Source organism: Macaca nemestrina, chromosome 6 (assembly GCF_043159975.1).
Source record: "Macaca nemestrina isolate mMacNem1 chromosome 6, mMacNem.hap1, whole genome shotgun sequence".
NCBI lineage: Eukaryota > Metazoa > Chordata > Mammalia > Primates > Cercopithecidae > Macaca > Macaca nemestrina.
In genome coordinates, this window is record NC_092130.1 from 52,907,567 (window position 1) to 52,921,728 (window position 14,162).

Genomic DNA, 14,162 nt, shown 5'->3' on the forward strand with positions numbered 1-14,162 from the left:
CACTATATTATACAGTAGAAATCTAGGACTTAGTCATCTTGCATAACTGAAACTTGCATCCTTTAATGAATACCTCGCCAGACCCCAACCCCACCCCAAACCAGCCCCTGGCAACCATCATTCTACTTTTAGCTTCTATGAGTTGGACTATTTTAGATTCCTCATACAAGTAGGACCAAATGGTTTTTGTCTTTCTTCTTTCTTTTTTTTTTTTTTGAGACGGAGTCTTGCTCTGTCGCCCAGGCTGGAGTGCAATGGTGCGATCTCGGCTCACTACAAGCTCCGCCTTCCGGGTTTATGCTATTCTCCTGCCTCAGCCTCCCGAGTAGCTGGTGCTATAGGTGCCTGCCACCGCACCTGACTAATTTTTTGTATTTTTAGTAGAGACGGAGTTTCACCATGGTCTTGATCTCCTGACCTTGTGATTCACCCGCCTCAGCCTCCCAAAATGCTGGGATTACAGGCATGAGCCACCGCTCCCGGCCTGATTTTTGTGTTTCTAGCCAGCATATTTCTAAGTGATATATTTAGACAATGATGTTTCATATGGTTATTGGTATAATTGGATTAATATCTACCATAACTGTTACTGTTTTCTATTTGTTGCTCTTATTTTTTGTTGTGTTCTTATTTTTTGTTTCCTTTTTTTGTCTTCCACTCTTTTTCTGTCTTATGTGATTTTAGATAAACATTTTATACAATTCCATTTCTCTCCTGTCTTTGCAAATAAATTATGCTTTCATTTTTTATTTTTTAGTGGTTGTCCTAGAGTTAACAATTTACAATTACAAGTAACCCATGTACACTTTCAAATAACACTACACCACTTCACAAGTAATGCAAATTCCCAATGTTTTCCTCCCATCCCTTACAACATTACTATTATTCATTTCCCTATCCCCAAACTGAGTACAATATTGCTGTTATTCTTTAGAATAAACTGTTATCTATTAAATCAACTAAGAAAATTAAAATATTTTATTTTGCTTTCATTTATTTCTTCTCTAATGCTCTTCCTTTCTTTATGTAAATTAGAGTTACTGACCTATATGATTTTCCTTCTTTCTGAAAGACTTTCAAAATATTTCGTGCTCAACAGGTCTACTGGATACAAATTCCCCATTTTTTAAATTTGTTGAGAAATTATTTATTTCTACTTCACTTTTGAAAGATAATTTTGCTGGGTACAGAATTCTAGGTTGGTTTTTCTTGTTTCAACACTTTAAATATTATGCACCACTGTCTTCTCACTTATGTGATTTCTCTTTCTTTCTTTCTTTCTTTCTTTCTTTCTTTCTTTCTTTCTTTCTCCCTTCCCCCTCCCCTCCCCTCCCCTTCCCTCCCCCACTTCCTTCCATTCCTTTCCCTCTCCTCCCCTCCCCTCCCCTCCCTTCCCTTCTCCTTCCTTCCTTCCTTTCTTCCTTCCTTCTTCTCTTTCTCTCTCTCTCTTTTTCTCTCTCTTTCTTTCTTTCTTTCCTTCCTTCCTTCCTTCTTTCCTTCCTTCCTTCTTTCTTTCTTTCTTTCTTTCTTTCTTTCTTTCTTTCTTTCTTTCTTTCTTTCTTTCTTTCTTTCTTTCTTTCTTTCTTTCTTTCTTTCTTTCTTTCTTTCTGAAACAAGGTCTCCCTCTGTCACCCAGCTTGAAGTACAGTGACATGATCTCAGCTCGTTGCAACCTCTGCCTCCCAGGTTCAAGTGATTCTTGTGCTTCCCAGCTACCTGAGTAGCTGGGATTAAAGGTGTGTGCCACATCTGGCTAATTTTTGTATTTTCTGTAGAGATGGGGTTTCTCCATGTTGGCCAAGCTGGTCCTGAACTGAACTCAAGTGATCCTCTCATCTCAGCCTCCGAAAATGCTAGGATTACAGATGTGAGCCACCATGCTGGGCCCCACATGGTTTCTACATAAAAGCCTGATGTAATTATCATTGTTCCTCCTCTATAAGTAAGGTGGGTTTCTTTTTCCTCTGGCTTCTTTTCCCTCTGGCTTATTTTTGTCTTTGCTTTTCTGTGGTTTAAATGTGATTTGCCTATGTGGAGATTTTGGGGGGATATTTATCCTGCTTTGTGTTCTCTGGGCTTCCTGAATCTGTGGTTACGTGTCTCTTATTAATTTGGAGAAAATTCTCTGTCATTATTGCTTCAAATGTTGCTTCTGTTTCTTTCTCTTTCTTCTCCTTCTGGTATTCTCATTATATGTATTTATACCTTTGGTAATTGTCCCACAATTTAGGGGTATTCTATTCTGTTTTTATTCATTATTTTTTCTCTTTGCTTTTCAGTTTGAGATGTTTTTACTGATATATTTTTAATTTTGCTGATTCTTTTCTCAGCCATGTCCATCTACTGATAAGTAATCAAAGGCATTCCTCCCTTCTATTGCAGGATTTTTAATTTGTGTAATAGCATTTCCTTTTGAGTCTTTCATAGAGTTTTCATGTTTTTATTTACACTACCCATCAATTTTTGCATGTTGTCCACTTTTTCCATTGGAACCCTTAGCATATCACTCAGAATTCTTTCAAATTCCCAGTCTGATAATTTTAAAATTCCTGCCATATATGAGTCTAGTTGCAAGGTCTGCTCTGTCTCTTCACACTGTGGTTTTCATCTTTTTTCATGCCTTGTAATTTTTTGATGAAAGCTAAGTATGAAGAACTGGGTAAAAAAAAAAAACTGAGATAAACATGTCCTCAGTGTGAGGTTTTACGGTTTATATGTTTTATGTCTTTAGTGTGAGGTTTTATGTCTTTAGTGTGAGGTTTTATATGACTAGGAGTTTCACTGTGTTTCCTCTTTTCAGTAGCTCTAAGTGTCAAAGGCTAAAGTTTCCTGTGGTGTCCTTGTTTTTGTCTCCTCTGTTGTCTTTGGATTTCCCTGGAGACTTCTTAAATCATTGCTGAGGTTTGCAGTTCTTTCCACTGTAATTCCTGTTGTTGTATGGAACCCTATTAAGGAGAAGGTAAGGTGTAGAGTGAAGGAAATTGTTCCATAGTCCTAAAATTTGCTTCAGTATTTTGGTGAGCCTGTGCCCTGGACCGTGACACAGTCATAAGTTTGTTGTATTTCCTCTAGCACAAAATGACAGGTTAGACTAAATCTTATCAGGAGCCTCAACAAGTGCTATCTAAATTCTCTGATTGCAATAATTTAATCTCTTAGTTTGGAAATATCTTTGTGTCATTTTTGTAAACATCCACCAGGTGGAGAGAAAATGAGTCTCTCGTCAGTAACAGGGTAACAGGTAGACAGGAAAGGACATTCCCACAGCAACATTTGGATATGCTCAGTTTTTCCCCACAATGAATGCTCTACTTAAAGTGAAACAGCAATCTCAACATTTCGAAGATGTTCTTAAAACATCTTTATTGGAGATTTATTACTTAATTGAAGTTGTCTTATTGCTTCTGGGAATTTTACCAGAGGCCATTAGAGGGAGCTCAAAGCTTTTAAAATAATATATATTTTTCTTTCTCTGCTTTCAGCACTTGATAGTTATTGCTAGCACTTTATTCTTAAGACCCTGAATTTTCCTCATTTTTTTTAAAGATCAATTGAAATGCAGGAAATTTACCCTAATATGTGTACCTGAGAATAAAAAGAAAATAAATTGCTTTTGATGAATTACTTACTTTAGTAATATAAATACGTCATTGCAGTATCGCAGTATTGGAGAATAGTCTGTTTTCATTTTAACCATGCGAAGAATAAGAAATTACTTTAGAGATCCTCATAAATTAAAATTTTTTAAAAGGAATGAATTGCTTTCTAAAAAGACACAAAGAATATACATGATCTAATACAACAAAATCTATAAGCAACATCTTACTGGCATTTAGGAAAGATTAAATCCTTACTCTATATAGGTAATTTCTTTCCTAACATATGTATTTATATTTTCCTTTAAATTAAATTTTAGGTCACAACTTTTGATCCATAGGGATTTTTTGGTAATTCTGTTCTAATTATTTTCTAATTTCCATTATCTTCTTTGATTTATGACTTATTTAAAACTGTTTTAAACTTCCAATTGCATGAGGATTTTATCTTTTTTTGATTTCTAATTTTGTTACATTGAGATACAAGAATGGGTCTACATTATGTTGGGTTTTTTTAAGGTTAAAATTTTGGGTACAGGGGCGTGTATGTGTGCATGTGTGAGAGAAAGATACAAGATTTTAGCTGTGACTTTTTTGTTATCTTGATGTTTCAGCTAAATTCTCAGCTTGTCAATGTGCATTTTTGCTTGGCATTCTAAGATAATGTGAGACTGGGTTTACAAAACTTAAATCATCCTTCACTTCAAATGCTGTATGAAACCAGCCTAAAGAACTAGTTATGGGATGATAAAGAAGCAGAAAAGAAGTACAGTATTTCTTTAAAGAGAAAGTTGGAGAATCATGATGTTTCTTATCTCCATCTAGATGTGGTGCTAATGCTACTCTCACAGCCAGGGACACATATTGGCAGAAACAATCAAAGAGCAAGACAGATGCTCCCTGGAATTTGAGGACACAGTAATGGGTACGGGGTTCATGAATAAATACATTCTAAAAGTGAGAGCCAAAGTGATCTGCCTAGAAATGGACTGCACTTTCATAGTCTGTTAGGGCAAAAGTGAATGCATATTTCTCTCAAGATTTTATGGCTACTGAGGAGGAATGTACCACCCAAGAGTATTACTTAGGAGAATAGGTAGCCACAACAGTAAGGTGCGCTGCTAGAAGCTAGTATCTAAGCTTAGGATTTGTAAGCCGTATGCATAAGCAATACTACGGGCTCTTTCACAGTTTTTCACAAAACTGCCTTTAAAAGAAAGAGCACTGGAATACAAAGCAAAGCTTCATACCAGATTGTGACCCTGTGAGCCTGGAAAAATTGTTTTCTCCTTAACATCCCTTTTATATCCTTCCTTCTCTCCCCATTGACCAAAAGCACATCCAGGAAGTGAGAAGGGAGTGTACCAAAAAGGAGGAAAGAAGCCAACCACGTCCTGCTTTCTCGTTGTAAGTTTTTGAGCACATATGAACTGAGCTGGGGATGGAGAATCATCTAAAATTGGGTGAGAATGTAGGGTTTATATTTGACTATGCTGTATTTTATTACATGAAAATGATTAGAAGAGCTATAAAACTTGTCAATATTTCATTCAGGAGCAAAGTCTTTAAAAGTTGAAAGATTACTTAGTTTCTCCTTGCACTTTGCAACAAGCTTGATAGTTCAATATACTATGTATAAGGATACAAACAAATAAATCCATATTCTTATCCATATCTATTCCTATATCTATGCTATGTACACACACACACACACACACACACACACACACACATGTCCAAGATGGTTAATTATATTTTTTAAATGTGTTACATGTTTCCCAACATTTGACATTTTCTACTTTTTGTGGAAATCTTCAAATTTTCTTTACATAGTTTGAAGCTATCTTGTTCACATGGATTCAGAATTATGGCTTACAGGTAAACTGTTTATTTAGTCACATGTTAGAATTCAGTTATCCCTCATAAATCTTTTCCCTTATAGTCTATTTTGTTTGAAATTAATGTAATAGCAACAAACTTCTTTTGGTTAGTGTTTGCTTTTCCATCTTTGAAATTTCTATTATTCTGTGCCATTATGTTTAAGTATGTCTTTTTTTTTTTTTTTTTTTTTTTTTTAAGATGGAGTCTTGCTCTGTCACCCAGGCTGGAGTGCAGTGGCACTATCTCAACTCACTGTAACCTCTGTCTCCTGGCATTTAGTAAAGGTTAAATCCTTACTCTATATAGGCAATTTTTTCCCTAACATATGTATTTATATTTTCCTTTCAATTAAATTTTATGTACGCAATTTTTGCATTTTTAGTAGAGACAGGGTTGCGCCTTATTGGCCAGGCTGGTCTCAAACTCCTGGCCTCAGGTGATCTGCCCGCCTCAGCCTCCCAAAGTGCTGGGATTACAGGTGTGAGCCATTGCACCTGGCCCTTTTAAGTACGTCTTTTAAATAGCACAGAGCTGGATTTTATTATTTTATGCAATATAAAGCTCTTTGTCTTTTATCTGGCAAGTTTAATTCATTTTATTATTATTTTTGTTTTAGATTTATTTCTATAATCTTATTTTGTGCTTTTGTCTCTACCAGTTTTCTATGCTTCTTTTTCCTTCTTTCTCATTCTCAATTGAATTAATCAAACTTTCTATATTTTCTTTTTGCACCTTCACTAATTCCACTCCACATTGATTTTATTTCTATATTTTATAGGTATACTTCACTGAATAAGTTAATTTTCATAAAGTCATACAAGAAGCTTAAAAATCAAAGCTTTCATGTGTAGGCTTATGAGGAAAAGAGGCAAGCCTAGCCTTTCTATTCTTAAATCCCACTCCCCAGAAGCAATCAGTTTAAATACCTTAGTTCTTTCTTCTAATAATTATCTTTATTGTCTCTAAATAATATTTTTTTCTGCTGCTTTTTGAATTTTTTATTTTAGACACTGTCTGTCGACTTGCTCCTATGGTTATTGTCCTGGGACTTTCTTTAATATTTTCCTGATATTTCTATATTGGATCCCGTGCTTCCTAGACCCCATGGCTTCTTGTTTCCTAGTCCACCAGCTCGTTTTGGCAAAACACATCCTTCTGTAGATTACTAAAAGTAGATGCCTGGTGGAGAATTCTTCTCAGAACTTACATATCTGAAAATATATTTATCCTACTCTCACACTTGATTATTAGTGAGGTATGAAGACATGAAATTTTAAATCAACAATCATTATCCCTTAGAATCTTGAAAGCATTTTTCTATTGCTTTATCCCTTCCAATATTCTGTTGACAAGCGCAATGTCATTCTCTATCTGGCTTTATTATTTCTCTGGGAAACTTTCAAGTTTATCTTTTAATTGCTCATGTTCTGATATTTCACAGTGATGTGCTTTGATAAGAGGCTTTCTTTTCCTTCATTGATTATGCTTTACACTCAGTGGAGCATCTCCAGTCTATAGTCTCATATCTTTAGGCCCTCAAATGGTTTGTACTGTGTTTTTGATACTTTCCTGTTCTGAGTTTTCTTTTTTTTCTTTCATTTATAAATTACCCAGTCTCGTGTATTTCTTCATAGCACCACAAACAAACACAAAACAAATTAGCAGATGAACAAGAAAGTAATGTAACTCCCCCATCTGTTAGGCCAGGAGTCCCCAATCCCAATCCCTAGATCATAGATCTGTACTGGCCTGTGGCCTGTTAGGAACCAGGCTGCATAGCAAGAGGTAAGCAGTGGGCGGACAAGCCCTACCATCTGGGCTCCACCTCCTGTCAGATCAGCAGGCATTAGATTCTCATAGGAGTCAGAACCCTATTGTGAACTGCACATGGAAGGGATCTAGGCCATGCACTCCTTAAGAGAATCTAATGCCTGATGATCTGAGGTGGAACAGTTTAATCCCCAAACCATCCCCCATCCCCGTCCATGGTAAAATTGTCTTCCCTGAAACCAGTTCCTGGTGCTAAAAGGGTTGGGGACCGCTGTGTTGACTTATTAGATATCACTGGTCAAGCAAGTTTTTTCTTCTCCCCTTCAGCATTTTGGTCACGCTATCTGTGAAAGTACTCAATGAAATCAGTCAGTTGTATAAAATTAATATTTTTGAGAATGCATACCTTAGTGGTTAGGAACACAGGATCTGGAGTCAGACTGCCTGAACGTAAAGGCTGACTTCTCCACTTCCTAGTTTATGACCTTGGACAAATCTTTAGCCTCTGTTTTGTCACTTGTAAAATGAGGATAATAATAGTTCTTACCATTAATTCTCCTTGTTGTGAATATTCAATCAGTGAATCATGTAGAGCTTAGAACATTGACTGGCATGTATGCTGGTAGTTACGCAGCTATGCATAAACTACTGGCAAGGCGCTCGGTGAGGTATGGGGAATACCAAGCTGAACAGGGTTTTTATAGCAGGAAGACAGGAAATTGATCTTGAGCTAAATATTTGTCAGAAAGTATAGATTAATGATTGAGTGGGAACAGAAACCAAATAAACTTGGCAAAAACCTTGATATAAACCACTACCTTTGATTTACTTAAGGAAAAGTAGATTTAGCTCTTATTACCTGTATTAATGGGAAGAGCACTGGTGCCAATAATCATAAACAGAAGATGATCTGAAATTCATTTCCATTTGGCTTTGAAAAGCCTAACATTATTATTCAGGGGCCATTTGTCTTAGTATGTCTTACTGAAGTCAATATTAAAATGATTTTTCATTTTATGAAGACAACAGTCCATGGTAGAAGGAAACAGCACACATCTTGGCAGGGAAAAGCCAATTTGGATCATTAATCGGTTGCAGAGAATTCACAAGTTATATAAATACAGATAGAGAAAAATAAGCATTAGTAAAATCTCTCTAGTGAAACAGTAATTCAATATGAGTGTAAAATCATTTCAGTTGAAAAAGGGATTAAAATCTAAGAATTTATTATATCATTGTATTAAACTAAATTCTTAATGTGAATGAATTTAAAGTTTATCTTTGTTTCACACAGCTTAGATTACAATCTTTGCACTGTCATAATATATGCTCTCAGGAGGTAGTTGAAATTAAGATAAAATAATATTGCAACAATTTGATTTTTTTTAACATCATCTAAACTCTATCTGCTATGGAATACAGAAAAAGGTATAGTTTCATATTGAAATAGCTTTCTAATATTATGATAGGATGAAAGATCAATGACAGAACTAAACTATAGAATTTAAAAATTGTAAGTTATGATTTATCCTTTTCGTAACCTTCATTTAGGTGAAAATATTTTTGGAAATATAGAATGTAATGTTGATATAATTGTGATTTCCACTCAGAAGACTTGTGTATCTCTATTTATCCCAGCTATTTTATTTTAGTTTTGAGATGGAGTCTCACTCTGTCACCCAGGCTGGAGTGCAGTGGCACGATCTTGGCTCACTGAAAACTCTGCCTCCTGGGTTCAAGCAATTCTCTGCCTCAGCCTCCTGAGTAGCTGGGATTACAAGCACCCACCACCACGCCCAGCTAATTTTTGTATTTTTAGTAGAGACGGGGTTTCACCATCTTGGCTAGGCTGGTCTTGAACTCCTGACCTTGTGATCCACCTGCCTCAGCCTCCCAACGTGCTGGGATTACAGGCGTGAGCCACCGCGCCTGGCCATATTTCTTTTTTCTTAGGCTTTTGTTGAAAATAGTGAAACATGATATGAATTTCCTGTTGTAGATATTTTCCACTTTTACCAAATAGAAATTTAAAGGGCCCACTGGAGAACTTGTCTAATAGATTTTTCTAATGGTTTTTTTCCTATTCATTTTGACTATATTAATTCATAGAATTATCTTTAGTAACAATAAACTCTAAATATAGATAGTAAATCCGTTTAAAATATTTATTGGTGATACTAAGTGGTAGACTGCAAGGAAAAAAGAGTAATGAGACATGTAGTGCAAAATTCAATCAAGCATCTGTTTGTGATAGTGCAGGAATGCAATGATGTGGGAGTTGAAATGCATTTTATCATTAAAGGCATCAAATTCAACATGAGAGTTCTGAAACTTTTGAGGGAAATCCTGTCAAATGGGGGCCTGCTAACACAATACTTTCACCCTTAGAATAAGCTATTATGTTTCATACACTTAAACATTCCATTATTTTTTTCTGCCAGAAGCGTGGAATTCTGAACTCTAGCAGACAATGCACAGAAACCCAAAGATCAATGTGTTTCTAAAGGATTATATCGCTGTCAGTGCTTCCCAGGCTGTTTATTTATTGTGAGAAACTTAACTCCTTCAAGCTTTTCAGTAATTCACCCCTTTTGTCCATGTCAAGATGAAGTGATCTCTTGTTTCTAACAATGGACTATTTGATGATCACATCATCAAAGCCACTGGAAGTGCACAAAGCAAGGAGGCATGTCACACTGTGCAAATGGCCTTCAGCTTGACTGCCATGGCACCGCCACCATTGCACCATTGTGTCACCTAAGTGGCAAAGCCAGTGCCACAGAGGACACAGAGCCATCAGGACAGATCATCACCCAGGACAGGAGAATTCACTTAAAATACAGAGTCCATGACCATACTCATGGGACATATTTTACGTTCATTATTGATAGCAGCAAACCATGAACAGAATTTTCAACACTGCCTGAAAGATGACTCAAAATCAAAGGAGAGAATGGGAAAATATAATCAGAGAAGACTGTATTAAAGAACGATTCTTCCCCACAGGGAGAAGGCATATTTCATTTAGTAACAATTCCTCTTGGATTTTGCTTGCATTTGCTTCCTTTGTTCATGAGAATCTAGCAGTTCTAGGCACCATTGAATCCCATGTTTCAAGTTGGTAAATGAGGCCTGTTTTGTTAGAAAGTCGTATGCTAACAGTAAAAAAAGAAGAGTGGGGGGGGGGCATTGTACAATACTTTCCCTCTCTTTTGTAAGAAAATCCCTATTACAATTAGGCATTTCCTCTGCACTTAATCTGTACAAAATCTATTTTATTTCTCATATTGTATTGTCATTTTCATGTAAATGTTTGTATCCTCCATTATCCTGTAAGTGCCTCGTGGGCACATACAGTGTCTCTCTTATTGCTTGTTTACTTAAAAAAAATTTTGCAAATTTAATATTGGGACATGGTTAACAAAAATTAGTACAAAAGTATATACAATAAAGAGCAACTTTCCTTCCAACTACAGAATGACTGTCCTTTCGCCAGGAGCAACTACCATTGGTTTTCATGTGCATGTTCTTTGAGAAATGTTCTGTACATATACAAATGTTTGTAACATGGTGGTATGTTACATGATCTTTCCTGAACATTGTTTATTTCCCTTTAACAGTAATTTTTGCCTAACTTTTCACATGAGCCTATGATCTATGGATATGACATATTTATTTTACAAGTTTCTTGTAATTTGGATGGTTTCCAGTTGCTTTTATTACAAACAAGACCTCAATAAACATACTAATTACATTTTTATGTACATACATGAGTATAACTGGATGTGAAATTTCTAAAATACAATTTCTATGTTAAAAAAGGCTATCACTTAAATTTTGTAAGATATTTCTGAACCTCACTAAATTTTACTTCTATCAACAGTGTATGATAGTCTCTTTTCCCCATGACTTTGACAATGCTGTATATCACCAAACATGATGACCTTTTCCAATCATGTAAGTGAAACATGACATCTTATCTAAATTTGTATGTTTTTTAAAGTAATGAATGAATTTGAGCATTTAAAAACATGTATATGTACTAGTTATATTTTATAAGGTATTTTGCAGTATAATGTGGTTAGTTTTAGAAAACATTACAAGGGTAGAATGCAAGGCGTATCCTCTGCCTTCAGAGTATAAAGTTCAATTCATCTAATTAAATTACTTTAAGTCCTTTCTATTCTCTTCTTTTCTGATCTGTTTGTCTACTTTGTCATGAACTGACTTTAGGAGTTAGAGTCTCTTACTATTATTACGTTTATCTTTTTTTCTTGTATTTCTTATTATTTTGATTTATAAATTCTGATGTTATATTTATTTTGATAAATAGCTTATTGAACCACTTATTGATATAAGTTGTCTTTTTGGTCTTATTTAATATTATCTACCTGAGTTTAGCAGTCTGATATTAACATTAAATTCCTGATTTTTGTAATATTTTCCAGGTATATTTTACTCACACCTTCACTTGTAACATTTCAAACACTTTATTGTTCATATGTATTTTGTATATCCAACATGGTTGTTTTATTTTTTATCTGTATGTTGTTTATATTACTTGTATACTATTTATACTGACATATTAATGTTTAAACTATTTATATTTATATGTGACATATGTATTTGATCATTTTTTTGCCATTTTGTTTTATGCCTTCTGTTTTCAATACTTTTTTAGATTTTAATATTTTGCTCTATGGATGTGTTTTGTTTACTTTTGTGTGTCCATGCTTTTCCTACCAATTTGGAAGTTTGATTTTTTTTCTCAGTGAATTTATAACTCGATGTAATTTACTTAAATTTTTATTCCTTTATCAACTTTAGACAGCATCTATAAGAATGTAAATTTCTACTGTAAAAATGAATAATTAATATACTGTTTCACATTTCCCACTGAGATGAGGAATTCACCAAACTGTACCATTGGAATTTTGGTGGCTATATTATTATTTGTAGTTATTCTCAATTATATCTTTAACTAATATATCATCTTCTCTTTCTTGAGCTATTCCCTTGAATTAATGTTTTATAACACCCACTATGAAAGATGTATCAACCAATAAACTTAAGATTGTTATATTTCACCTTTTCCTCCTCATTCCATCTATCTGTTTTGTTGCTGCTGTTGTTTATTTTTTTCTTGTCAGAAAGGTAATGTGCCAAAGTCATAACAAGGTATGAGGGTGGCACATCTCACACTTGAGCATGAACACCCAATCATCATACTTACAGACTACAAAAGGATTGTGTTGTTGTTGATTTTGAGACAGGGTCTCCCTCTACTGCCCAGACTGAAGTACAGTGCCACAATCGTAGCTCACTGTAGCCTTGACCTTCCTGGGCTCAAGTGATTCTCCCATCTCAGCCTTCCGAGTAGCTGGAACTACAGGTGTGTGCCAACATTCTTGGCTAATATTTGTATTTTTTCTTTTTTTTTTTTGGTAGAGATAGAGTCTCACTATGTTTCCTAGGCTGATCTCGAACTCCTGACTTCAAGTGATCCTCCTGCTTTGGCCTCCCAAAGTGCTGAGATTACAGGCATGAACCACTGCCTCTGATCATTAATCTCTTTTTGTCGGTCATCTAGTTACTTCTGTGTTGTTGTGGTTTATAACATTTATATTCTATTCAAAAACTTTAATTGCAACTTTTATTTAGTCTTTATTTTATTCTGAAGTCATTTTAATAATAATCAACTGTTTTTATCTTCATATTGAGTGGCTATATTTTGTTATTAAGTGCATTTTTCAAAAGAGTTTTTAGATATTATGAAATATCTTCTTAATATCTTCCTGAATTGTTGCATATTTGAGCATGTTTTAATTTTTATGTGATTAATTGATCTAGGTTATCTTCTTCAGAGCTGGAGGCTCACCTGCTTCTTGCAAACATAGCGTGTCTGAATGTGGCCACCTCACCTGCCCTTCAATTGTGTGAGTTGGATCCAGGATGCTCTGGCAGTTTCCATATACATTTAAATTAGTTGTGCTTTTCCAAACAACGGATTATGAATAGACTTCTTAGGAAGTTCAACCTATCTTTGGAGAACTCCAAGTTTTAGAGAACTCACTGCCTGAGATGATTAGAAGAAAAAAATACATCTTCTCATGGCTTCCTCCCTTGACCATGTCCAATTTGCTCTGCCCTCAGCAACACTTCTCCATGGATAGAAGATCTGGGTTATGGCTGCTGTCTAAGTTCATCAAAAGTAATGAAGCACAAGGGATCAAATATAGCTTACCAAGTCAATTTATTTAAACTAGTCAATTTATTTGTCTACTCTTGGTGGCTAAAACAAAGTTAATTCTTAGTTCATATTTGTTAAATTAAGAACAAAAGACTTATCTGTAGAGATTCTGGAGCATATCCATACTGTAATGTATACTTTGCCAGTAAGTAATTCCTATACTTCCTTTTTTATTTTTATAGTAAATGTCAGTTACCTTGTACCCATGCTTCACAATGTTGTTTCTGAAATTATATATCATTCTTATATCTTTAAGATCAGAGTCAAAATTTGTGACAAATGAAATACTGTGGATTTGATAAAGAAGAGGGCTTCTCTTTGGTTAAGAAAGAAAGGAATAGGCTGGGCGCGGTGGTTCACGTCTGTAATCCCAGCACTTTGGGAGGCTGAGGTGGGCGGATCGCGAGATCAGGAGATATGAGACCATCCTGGCTAACACAGTGAAATCCCATCTCTACTAAAAATACAAAAAATTAGCCGGGTGTGGTGGCAGACGCCTGTAGTCCCAGTTACTCAGGAGGCTGAGGCAGGAGAATGGCTTGAACCTGGGAGGCGGAGCTGGCAGTGAACCAAGATAGTGCCACTGCACTCCAGCCTGGGAGACAGAGCGAGACTCTGTCAAAAAAAGAAAAGAGGAAGGAATAAATATAAGGAAATACATTTTT

The 14,162-nt window shown here is 35.3% G+C and overlaps 1 non-coding gene across 1 annotated transcript; it reads right to left on the reverse strand.

Annotated features, from left to right (window-relative positions):
- Positions 1-12,391: 12,391 nt before the first annotated feature.
- On the reverse strand, positions 12,392-12,495 carry LOC112425017 (small nucleolar RNA U13). The gene has a single exon (XR_003015979.1). It is a non-coding gene; the product is annotated as a small nucleolar RNA U13 (small nucleolar RNA).
- Positions 12,496-14,162: the final 1,667 nt, after the last annotated feature.